At 46.4% G+C, this 12,499-nt stretch overlaps 1 long non-coding RNA gene across 2 annotated transcripts; it reads right to left on the bottom strand.

Moving 5' to 3' along the window:
- Positions 1–1,046: 1,046 nt before the first annotated feature.
- LOC139275855 (uncharacterized) lies at positions 1,047–10,436 on the bottom strand. 2 transcript variants are annotated; one of them, XR_011595771.1, is made up of 4 exons: positions 10,380–10,436; positions 9,860–9,902; positions 4,278–4,378; positions 1,047–1,389 (listed from the first exon to the last, which is right to left on the bottom strand). It is a non-coding gene; the product is annotated as an uncharacterized lncRNA (long non-coding RNA). The 2 variants fall into 2 exon arrangements; XR_011595770.1 differs by lacking the exon at positions 10,380–10,436 and having other exon boundaries at positions 9,860–10,015.
- Between the last annotated feature and the right edge of the window lie 2,063 nt (positions 10,437–12,499).

The following is a 12,499-nucleotide window of genomic DNA, read 5'->3' as shown; positions in this document are numbered from 1 at the left end:
GCACGAGAGTCAGTGAGAGAGCACTGAAGGTCATCACTAGGCTCTCTTACCAGGGCCATACTTAGTGTGAGCAATTATTACAGCCAGGACAAGTATCATCCTTTTCAAATCTGTGTGTGCAGACAGAGCTCCTGTAGTAGCTGGAGATCCTGCATAATTCGTGAACATGAATAACAATGTTGGTCTTTGAGTGGATGAAGTTGATTTGAGGTTAAAGGACTGGCAGAGATGTTACTGCAGGGGAGCAGGGATTGTTCAGCTGAAGCTCTCTTCAGTGAGCTGCCGCCAAAGACCACTAACTGCTCACAATTCTTGGGGCTCTCCTACTTCCTGACCATTCTCGATATCATCAGTGTCATCTCCCTCATCAGGCTGAAGATTATCCAGTGTAGGCTCCCTGTCTTCTTCTCCTTTCCAAAGCAACACTATGCGGCACATACAAACTGCTGCCATATGGGACATGTTTAATGGTGTGTGTTGTAGGAAGCACCAGACTGTCCAGACAGTGGGATCATTGCTTAAGGACTCCAATGGTCTGTAGTTAAGCTCTAGATCTGAGAGTGGCACTGCTCAGTCACTAAGTGTGGGTTCTTGAGAGGAGCCATGAGTCAAGTGTGCAATGGGGAACTCTTGTCCTCAACATAAGAACATTATAGTATTATAGGAGATGGACGGCATTCAGAGCTAGTTGTGTGTTTCTGTGACGGAGCATGAATGTTCTCATTCTAATAACCAGCACTCGGCCAGTACTTACTAGCTACCCACATACTGATACACATTGCACACTCTTACACACTAATACTTTATCTAGTATTATATCCATATACAATATTGGCTATTTTTAAATACACAAAAGCTAACTTTTAATGTTAAATGTAATTTGTTGTCCCAGTAAGCTGTGACGTGAGGGAATTGTTGTGTTGAGTGCTGCTCTGTGAAATCAGACAGGCAACACGTGTTACATTGTATGGCAATATGTCTGGAGATAAGTGGGTAAGGAATTGTATTTATTAATAATACTGGTATTTGTTTCATCATTGGCACAATGTTTAGCATGTTACACTGAAGAACATTTTTGACAGCACAAAAACATAAAAGTAATTGCCTGAATCATCTACCCCATAAAACAACGTACAGAATTCATTCCATGCCTGATGCTTGCCACAGAGCCTGACCCAGATATAATGTATATCTGGTTGTTGAACTGTCGAGTTAGTCTCTCTGACTATCAGCAGGTCACAGCTGGTCAGTGACAGACATCTGACCATCCCCTCAAGCCTCACAGTTTCTGTGGTCTCTTCCAGCCTCCGCAAGTGTAAAGTAATTGACAGATCAGAGAAAAATGTGTCCCAATTGTTGTGAGTTGGCTGATCGATCATTGTTATCTTTCTGCAAAAAAGACAAATGATTTGATAGAACTGAAAGTAATAGGATGATGTCACTGTACAGATTCAAACAACTTGGGGTTTGCACCTGACCGACTGAAACAAATATTTATCCAATCAATCTGGCCAAACATAATTCTTCCAACACTCAGTAAATGTGGGACAATAAAAAAAGATTACTAAAGAAATGGATCTGCTGTAAAGCGGAGTTTGAGTCTGACTTTAAGGTCAGTGCAGCGCGGGCACTTTCAGCCTGGGAACCGCAGGGCTTATGGTCATCAATCAGTGGCTCAGTCATTTTGTACTTTTAGCATTTTGCTTCTGTTGTTTAATTCAAATGAAAATCTTGGGCATAGAAATCTGTGGCTGTCGTGGCTGAAATCTACAGTGGACATTGGGCCCAGAGCTGGAATCTGCAGTGGATATTGGGCCCAGAGCTGGAATCTACAGTGGACATTGGGCCCAGAGCTGGAATCTACAGTGGACATTGGGCTCGGGGCCAGAATCTGCTGTGGACATTGGGCCCGGGACAGAATCTACAGTGGACATTGGGCCTGGGACAGAATCTGCAGTGGACATTGGGCCCGGGGCAAGAATCTACAGTGGACATTGGGCCTGGGACCAGAATCTGCAGTGGAAATTGGGCCTGGGACCAGAATCTACAGTGGACATTGGGCCCGGGGCCAGAATCTGCAGTGGACATTGGGCCCGGGGCCAGAATCTGCAGTGGACATTGGGCCCGGGGCCGGAATCTACAGTGGACATTGGGCCCGGGGCCAGAATCTGCAGTGGACTTTGGGCCCGGGGCCAGAATCTGTGGTGGACATTGTGCCCGGGGCCAGAATCTGCAGTGGACATTGGGCCCGGGGCCAGAATCTGCAGTGGACATTGGGCCCGGGGCCAGAATCTGCAGTGGACATTGGGCCAGGAGCCAGATCGATGAAGTCCCGGCCTCCACTCACAGTTTCTGTTGAACCACATGTGAAGTGGGACCTCCGTCTTCCTCAACATGGTGTGTGACATCAGAGAGGTGGGGCTGGAGGAGAGCAAACTCCCAGGCGAGAAATGTTCCCATCCTCAGCCTGGTACAACACCAAGCACCAGCAGGTGCACTGGCTCTCAGCAGGTCAGATGTGGGGCCCAGCTGGGGATTCGGGCCTGGACACCAGTAGAAAGCAGCCTGTTATTTTGGTTCGCTCATTAAGAGGCAGATGTGATCGCATAAATAATCTGCTAATAACGGGGCCTCCAGCTCCAGAACCCCTCCCCCTCCCGAGGCCCCGCCTTCCACAAGCAGGTGAGGGAACATACCCCCTGGCCACAGATACTTTGGCGGGGTTCAAAGCAGAGTTCTCAGCATTTACTGTGCAAGAGCAGTCCCATAAACTTTCAGGGTCATCAACAATGTTTTCCTTTGGGTCGTTAGGTGTCAGCCTCGGCTCATTGGTGGGACTCCCATCTCTGAGTCGGAGACTGCGAGCTTCGGGTCCCAGTCCAGAAACTTGAGCACATAATCTCGGCTGACACTTCCGTGCAGTACTGAAGGAGTGCCACACATAGAATCATAGAATGGTTACAGCACAGAAGGAGGCCATTCGGCCCATCGAGCCTGTGCCGACTCTCTGCAAGACCACTTTAGCTAGTCCCACTCCCCCACCCTTCCCCATAGCCCTGCAAATTATTTTCCTTCAGGTCCTTATCCAATTCCCTTTTGAAAGCCACGATTGAGTCTGCCTCCACCACCTGTTCAGGCAGTGCATTCCAGATCCTAACTATTTGATGTATAAAAAAGCTTTGGTTCTTTTGCCAATCACCTTAAATCTGTGTCCTCTGGTTCTTGACCCTTCTGCCAATGGGAAAAGTTTATCTCTATCTGCTCTGTCTAGACCCATCATAAATCTCCTCTCAACCTTCTCTGCTCCAAGGAGAACAACCTCAGCTTCTCTAGTCTATGGGACGCCCCTTCTTCTCTACACTGTCTGGTGAGCCACCTTTCGGATGAGTTATTAAACCAAAGTCTCATCTGTCCTCTCAGGTGGATGTAAAAGATCTGATGGCAATATTCTAAGAAGAATAGGGGAGTTCTCCCTCATGTCCTGGCCAATACTTAGCCCTCAACCTACATCACTCGCAAAAAGATGATCTGGTTATTACCTCATTGCATTTTGTGGGACCTTGCTGTGCCAAAATTGGCTGCTGCATTTCCCTTCATTACACAGTGACTGCAAAAGTACGTTGTTGGCTGTACAGCCCTCTGGGACGTCCTGAGATTGTGAAAGATGCTATAAAATGCAGTTTCTTTCTGTGGTTAGCTCTGTCTTGCTGAAAGTAGGAAGGGGATCCCCAGGAACGTGTGGATTCACAGGAGGGACCCACACACAGAAAAGTTTGAAAGTTACTGGTCGAGACAATCTGGAAGTGCTTGAGTATTTTAGTGACTTCATTGGTAAATATGTTTTAAAATATATTTGTATGCCCATGCTCCCATGTTAACCACAGCTGTCAAATCAGCTGTACGTTAATCCATGTCTGTGTCGGGGTTAAAGGCCAGAGTTGCTGGACCACCAGCAGGATTCTGATGCCTAGCACCTCACCACCAAATCCATAGCTGAATATAATTCAAGAATAATGACTAACCTCTCACTACTCCTTGGAAAATAAGGCTGGAATTTTACCAACGGTGAGAGGGCGGGATCGGAAGTGGGTCAGGGGTCAAAATAGAAATGATTGACAGTGGGTGGGGAGCCCGCTGTCACCCCACCTCCTTTCTAGTCTCCCACGTGTCGGGTCTGTCAGTGTTTCACAGACCCGACACCAAGCGGCGGCACAGGCAACTTAGATCATTCAAAGTTAGTTAAAAGACAATTAAACACCATTTTGCCCAGCACTTACCATTTTTCTAGCTTTTTCATGAGGATCACGGTGCTCGGGGATCATGTCAGGTAAGCGGGTTGGGTGTTCCATCAGTATCCATTCTTCTGAATAGTTGACAGCTGCAAATGTGGTATAAAAGCTACCATTTCATAGCTGTTCACTTTCCAATCCTAGAAGCTGGAACCTTCAGGATTTGGAAGATACATTTGAGCTTTATGGAGACTGGAAGTGTTTGGAGTAAACATTCCATCCACTTTCACCTCCTTGAAACAATCTCTCTCACCATTGACAGATCGCTTCTATCTTCTCAACTTCAGTTGCTAACTATTTCATCAGTATCGGTGCCCTTGAAAAAATCTCACCTTAGCCTTCAGAATCCCAACATAAATCAGCCCCAACACCAGCATCACCAGGCACACCGGCATCACCAGGCACACCGGCATCACCAGGCACATCGGCATCACCAGCAACACCAACCTTCTCCACAATCACCTGATGCTGCACAGGACACAGGACATCAGCACTTGACCATATTGCTGCCCGGGACACCAGGATGGCCTCACCATGGCCAGCTTTATTTCACTTGACACTGTACACCCTGGCTGCCACATGATGTGTCAGATTTGTACCACCCCACACCAACACCTTAAAGCATCCTAACAATACCCAAGCCATTCATTTTACACTCATCAGCATTGTGGGGGGAACTATTATGTCTCACCATTCACTACAACTCATTAAACCACTTCATGGAGGTGCACACAATTCTGTCCAATAACGCAAAGTGTTGAAAATAAAGATGTTGATGTTTGACAGCACATGAACAGAAACTTTAATTGAACATTGGATAAAACACCCAAATGCCTACCCTTGTGTGTTGTTACTTGGTACGATTGGACTAGGATGAGTGTGTGTGAGGGGTGGCTAATGAGATGGGGAAGTGATAATATAGGTAGAGAGAGGGATGGGTGGAGGTGCAAGGTAAGTTGATGTGAGTAAGGATGTGCAGGAGTAGGGTGGGGAAAGGCAGAGTGATGGGGATGTCATGATTGGCACAACAGGATGAGGTTGAGTGTGGCTTTGCAGTAATGTTTCGTGATCTACTGAGATCATTGAAAGACTTGTGCCACTGCAGCCAGGTCCTCCTGACAACATCCGTACTTGTCCCTTCCTGTGCAATGTGCCACAAGACTGCGTTGATCCCCTGGGGAGGTCTCTTACACCCATTGGAAGGGAAGAGAACCTCCCTGCGTTCTGTGACTGGGAGTGATGGGAGAGCCTGGGTGCAGCCGTGCCCCTCTGTGCAGTGGTTGTCAGTGTTTGCAGCACCTCAATGCTGTACAACGTGACAGCACAACTGTCAAAATCAATGGGGACATGGTCCCTTTAAGGAAACCGGCTGATGATGTGTCAGTAAATGACATCATCAGACCCGCTTTCCTTTTAATTGGCTGGGAACCTCACTGGGTGGGCTTAACAAGCCCCATCAAGGTAAAATCAATTGCAGAGAGCGGGATAGAACCGGCAGCGGGCCGAGACCTCACTACAAACCCGGTAAGTAAAATCGCGGCCTATGTGTCCAAATGGGTTGGAGGAACAAAGGTTCCTCTGGAGGTTCAAACACACAAATCACAAAGTAGCAATGTAGGTTAATAAAGCCACTCAATAAACAAAGCAGCAGGGTTCATTTCGAGAGGGATAGAATTGAAAAAGCAAAAAAGTTATGTTAAACTTGTATAGGACCTTGGTTAGACCACACTCTGAGTACTGTGAACAGATCTGGGGCCAAAATTCAGGGTCTCAAAGAGACCCGTTAATGCCTGTTTGCAGCGGCCATTGATAAAAATCGAATGGCCACCACTTTGGGGTCAACAGGCCGACCCGACCTAAATTCAGGTCAAGGATTTTTCGGCCTGGACCCCATCCCACTCGAGTGGTTGCACCGCCAATGAAAACAATAAAATGTATAAGGCAGGTGTTACATGTCCTGCACTTGTACGGGTAGGTGCTGTGGGAAGGGGAGGGCTGCTGGGGGTGATTGAGGAGGGGACCAGGGTGTCGCAGAAGGAGCAGTCCCTTCACAATGCTGAAAGGGGAGGGGAGGGGAAGATGTCTTTGGTGGTGGCTTTTTATGTGGCTCAGTGTCAAATTTATTTGTTTTGTCTGACAACACTGCTGTGAGGTGCCTTGGGATGTTTTACTACGTTAAAGGCGCTATGTAAATGAAAGTTGTTGTTGGATCATGCCGGAGGTGGCGGAAATAGCGGAGGATGATCCACTGAATGTGGAGGCTAGTGGGGTGAAAGGTGAGGACAAGGGGAACCCTGTCATGGTTCTGAGAGGGAGGGGAAGGGGTGAGAGCAGAATTGCGGCAAGTAGAACTGACATGGTTGAAGGGCATGTTAACCACGGTAGAGGGGTATCCTCAGTTGAGGAAAAAAGAAGACATACCGGAAGCATTAGTATGGAAGGTGGCATCGTCAGAACAGATGCAATGGAGATAGAGAAACTGGGAGAATGGAATAGAGTCCTTACAGGAAGCTAGGTGGGAGGAAGTGTAGTCCGGGTACTGTGAGAGTCAGAGGGCTTATAGTGAATGTTTGTCAATAGTTTATCCCCAGAAATAGACAGAGAAGTTGAGGAAGGGAAGGGAAGAGTGGGAAATGGACCATGTGAAGGTGAGGGAAGGGTGGAAATTGGAAGCAAAGTGAATAAGCAGTTTTCTTGTTAAACTTATTCTTCGCTTTATTTTTGTTAATTGCTTTCAATCCTGTTACAAAAGGCACAGAAGCAAAAAAATTACAGGTAACTGAGACAGGGAAATTGGGAGAATATTGTGCAGGATTTCCAAATCCTATTGGCTTCTTGGGTACAGCGGCATGGGGGCTAAATTGGACCATGTAGCACCTGTTTTTAGGCGCTACACGGCCACCTAACACTGAAAAATGGGGCCCAAGATGAGCGCACAAACTTCCAATGGGGAATGTGCAGGACGCCATCTTGGTAAAAGGGGTTTGCATGCACACACCACCATCTTGGTAATGGGGTTTGTGTGCATGCACCACCATCTTAGTAAAGAGATTTGTGTGCACACACCACCATCTTGGTAAAGCGGTTTACCTGTGCGCACCTAACGACTGTCGGCAACAGGCAGAGCAGGCAGGTCACGACACAATTCAGTGTGCAACTGTAATTTGACACCATCAATTTTACAACTGCACCCTCCAGCCAGCACCATGTCTTAACCTCGTACAGCTGAACACAGCATTAAACGGCATGTCGGATTTCCCCACACCAGCGCTATTGAAAGGGATCATGAACTAGAATTATAGAATGGTTACAGCACAGAAAGAGGCCATTCTTCCCACTGAACCTGTGCTGGCTCGCTGCACGAATACTTCAGCTAGTCCCATTCCCTTTCCCCGCTAATGTTTCTCCTTCAGGTACTTATCCAATTCCCTGTTGAAAGCCACGATTTAATCTGCCTCCACCACCCTTTCAGACCGTGCATTTCAGATCATAACCACTTGCTGCATAAAAATGTTTTCCTCACGTTGCCTTTGGTTCTTCTGCCAATCAGCTTCAATCTGTGGCCTCTGGTTCTTAACCCTTCCGCCAATGGGAACAGTTTCTCTCTATCTACTCTATCTAGAGCCCTAATGATTTTGAACAAATCTCTCCTCAACCTTCTCTGCTCCAAGGAGAACAGCTCCAGCTTCTCCAGTATATCCATGTAATTGAAGTCCCTCATCCCTGGAATCAATCTCGTAAATCTTTTCTGCACCTCTCCAAGGCCGCCACATCCTTCCCAAAGTGCGGTGCCTAAAATTGGACACAATTCTCCAGTTGAGGCCGAATCAGTGTTTTATAAATGTTCATCGTAACTTTTGTACCCTATGCCTCTATTTATGAAGCCCAGGATCCTGTATGCTTCATCAACCTGCCCTAGCACCTTCAATGATTTGTGCACATATACCCACTGGTCTCTCTTATCACGCACCCCCTTTAGAATTGTATCCTTTAGTTTATATTGCCTCTCCACTATTCCACACAACAATGATTGCAGGAATTGACCCATTCTCTCTCCTCCATATGGATAAATATTAGGTATCAACAGTAAGTGTGTTATTGAGAGAGAGAGCGAGGGTGTGGGGGGGAGAGTTATAGATCAGTCTACTAACAGTTAGTGTGTTATTGAGAGAAAGAGCGAGGGTGGGGGGTGGTGAGTTATAGATCAGCCTACAAACAGTAAGTGTGTTATTGAGAGAGAGAGAGCGAGGGTGGGAGGGTGGAGAGTTATAGATCAGTCTACTAACAGTAAGTGTGTTACTGAGAGAGAGAGCGAGGGTGGGGGGGTGGAGAGTTATAGATCAGCCTACTAACAGTAAGTGTGTTATTGAGAGAGAGAGCGAGGGTGGGGGGTGGTGAGTTATAGATCAGCCTACAAACAGTAAGTGTGTTATTGAGAGAGAGAGAGCGAGGGTGGGGGGTGGAGAGTTATAGATCAGTCTACTAACAGTAAGTGTGTTATTGAGAGAGAGAGAGCGAGGGTGGGGGGTGGAGAGTTATAGATCAGCCGACAAACAGTAAGTGTGTTATTGAGAGAGAGAGAGCGAGGGTGGGGGGTGGAGAGTTATAGATCAGTCTACTAACAGTAAGTGTGTTATTGAGAGAGAGAGAGCGAGGGTGGGGGGTGGAGAGTTATAGATCAGCCGACAAACAGTAAGTGTGTTATTGAGAGAGAGAGAGCGAGGGTGGGGGGTGGAGAGTTATAGATCAGTCTACTAACAGTAAGTGTGTTACTGAGAGAGAGAGCGAGGGTGGGGGGGTGGAGAGTTATAGATCAGTCTACTAACAGTAAGTGTGTTATTGAGAGAGAGAGAGCGAGGGTGGGGGGTGGAGAGTTATAGATCAGCCGACAAACAGTAAGTGTGTTATTGAGAGAGAGAGAGCGAGGGTGGGGGGTGGAGAGTTATAGATCAGTCTACTAACAGTAAGTGTGTTACTGAGAGAGAGAGCGAGGGTGGGGGGGTGGAGAGTTATAGATCAGCCTACTAACAGTTAGTGTGTTATTGGGAGAGAGAGAGCGAGGGTGGGGGGTGGAGAGTTATAGATCAGTCTACGAACAGTTAGTGTGTTCAAGATTTATTAAGTTTATTAGGCAGGGCCTTGGGGCTGAAACTTGACGTGCTGCCAGTAGAATATTGCAGACTGTAACTGTTACAACGGGGACACTGCGAACATAGCTGTGATCACGTGATGGTTGAAGAATGCTGATGCACGGTGAATAGGCATAATATTAAGAATTAAGCCGAAGATTATCATATCAGGCAATGTGCAGCAAAAGGACCAAACAGGAGAGAGAGGGAAAGTTCCAGCGCTGCTGAGAAAAAACAGAGTATAAGAAGAAACATTTTCTTTCTTTCAGGAAGTACAATGGGAAGAATGCATGCCTACATTCAACTGTGCTCTGTCTACTGATAACCCTCTGCTGGTAAATTGCTTTATATGCTGAATCAACAAATAAAGTGATTGTAACAGGAACCACTGACTGACTTAATTACTACTGAAGTGAACAACGCATGTCTTTTAACACTTACCCACACAGATAAGTCCGACATCACGGTTAATTCAGCATAAGCACTGCGGGAAATAAAGACAAATGATTAGGTTGAATTGAAAGGAAACCAGTCTTTACAAGGGAAATACATATTGCTGAGGGATGTATCAGTCAGGATTACTATTGCAGGGCTGCAGACCAGTCATTGCAATAGGAAGTTGTCAACCACAAACATCACTTCTATTATAAAGCAATCGAGCGAGAAGATAGATTGAATTTATCTGCATTGGATGAAGAACATGTTTTTCATCAAAGAACAATTGTGTCATTACAGAACCTGTTACAGGAACGTGTTCTACTGAGGAATACACTGAGGTGAAGGAGCCATCATTTGTGTGTGTCATTTGCTTCGTTATAATTTATACCGGACTTTTTAAAAGTGGAAATAAATGGAGTGGTTTGTCAAATATACAGATAACTCTTTTAAAATTTAAAGTAATGTAACAAATCAGTAGAATATACTTCACCTCAGTGAATATCAAACAATATCTTAATCAAACCTTAAACCGATTTTATTTCTGTTCCTGTCCTATTAACTGAATGCCATCCACTTCCTTTAAAGGCAGCACCAACATTACGTATTTCCCTGCTCATTTCTCAAACTCAGCTGATTACTTCTGAACATTTTCCAGTGGACACTGTGATTCAATGTGTGTTATGTTTAAAGAATGTTCCTGTAGTCTGCACTCCATAACTGAGATGGGCTGGAACCATCCACCACATTGTCAAGTCAACAAATGAAGAAGTTCTCTGATGGTGCAACTTGATGCACTTTCTGTACCCCGACACAGGCAGACCGACTCGTGCTGTGTTTGTGAATGTCTGGAGCGAGATCACTGTGCAGGTCTCGGGGACCTCCATTCATGACCACACTAACACCCAATGCCTCAAAAGGCTGAATGATATCATTTGACTGATGAAAGTGAGTACATGTTCCTCCAACTCCTCACCGTCCATCTGCGAGCCTCTCCTTTACATTCTCTTATTTCCCACCTTAACTATATAGTCACTGAAGCACCATTTGATTGGTGAGGCCTGTATATATATATATATATATACATATGTGTACGTTCTCGCAATGGAGGCTCCCTTTCCTGTGAGAGTTACACCTGCACGTAATGGACCCACACTCGCACTAATTACCGAGGTCACATGACACTGCCACTCAGCAACCCTTCTTTGCTTTCCAGACAAAGGTATCTTAATACCGTTTGGAGCAACAGAGGACTGGTGGGGGCAAGCCAGATATACAGCAGCTCAGTCATCTTGAAGAAAGGCTGCAGCGGCTAGTGGGCCCACATGTTGCCTTCCCTGTGGCCGCCGGTCGTGTGGATCCTGCTGGGGGCAGCATCGCTAAGTGAAGGCCTTCCTTTAATGCCATCTCTCCCTGAAAGTACCAGTGCCGACCACGTGTTTGCTTATAAGAACATAAGAACATAAGAATTAGGAGCAGGAGGAGGCCATCTAGCCCCCCGAGCCTGATCCGCCATTTAACAAGATCATGGCTGATCTGGCCGTGGACTCAGCTCCACTAACCCGCCCGCTTCCCGTAACCCTTAATTCCCTTCGAAACATAGAAACATAGAAAATAGGTGCAGGAGTAGGCCATTCGGCCCTTCTAGCTTGCACCGCCATTCAATGAGTTCATGGCTGAACATGCAACTTCAGTACGCCATTCCTGCTTTCTCACCATACCCCTTGATCCCCCTAGTAGTAAGGACTTCATCGAACTCCTTTTTGAATATATTTAGTGAATTGGCCTCAACAACTTTCTGTGGGAGAGAATTCCACAGGTTCACCATTCTCTGGGTGAAGAAATTCCTCCTCATCTCGGTCCGAAATGGCTTACCCCTTATCCTTAGACTGTGTCCCCTGGTTCTGGACTTCCCCAACATTGGGAACATTCTTCCTGCATCAAACCTGTCTAAACCCGTCAGAATTTTAAACGTTTCTATGAGGTCCCCTCTCATTCTTCTGAACTCCAGTGAATACAAGCCCAGTTGATCCAGTCTTTCTTGATAGGTCAGTCCCGCCATCCCGGGAATCAGTCTGGTGAACCTTCGCTGCACTCCCTCAATAGCAAGAATGTCCTTCCTCAGGTTAGGAGACCAAAACTGTACACAATACTCCAGGTGTGGCCTCACCAAGGCCTGTACAACTGTAGCAACACCTCCTTGCCCCTGTACTCAAATCCCCTCGCTATGAAGGCCAACATGCCATTTGCTTTCTTAACCGCCTGCTGTACCTGCATGCCAACCTTCAATGACTGATGTACCATGACACCCAAGTCTCTTTGCACCTCCCCTTATTGGTTAAAAATCTACCTATCTGTGATTTGAATACATTCAATGAGCTAGCCTCGACTGCTTCCTTGGGCAGAGAATTCCACAGATTCACAACCCTCTGGGAGAAGAAATTCCTTCTCAACTCGGTTTTAAATTGGCTCCCCCGTATTTTGAGGCTGTGCTCTGTAGTTTTAGTCTCCCCGACCATTGGAAACAACCGCTCTGCCTCTATCTTGTCTATCCCTTTCATTATTTTAAATGTTTCTACAAGATCACCCCTCATCCTTCTGAACTCCAACGAGTAAAGACCCAGTCTACTCAATCTATCATCATAA

This window comes from Pristiophorus japonicus, chromosome 11 (assembly GCF_044704955.1).
Source record: "Pristiophorus japonicus isolate sPriJap1 chromosome 11, sPriJap1.hap1, whole genome shotgun sequence".
In the NCBI taxonomy this organism is placed as follows: domain Eukaryota; kingdom Metazoa; phylum Chordata; class Chondrichthyes; family Pristiophoridae; genus Pristiophorus; species Pristiophorus japonicus.
The sequence above is the reverse complement of the archived record's forward strand: the minus strand, read 5'-3'. Positions and strand labels throughout refer to the sequence as shown.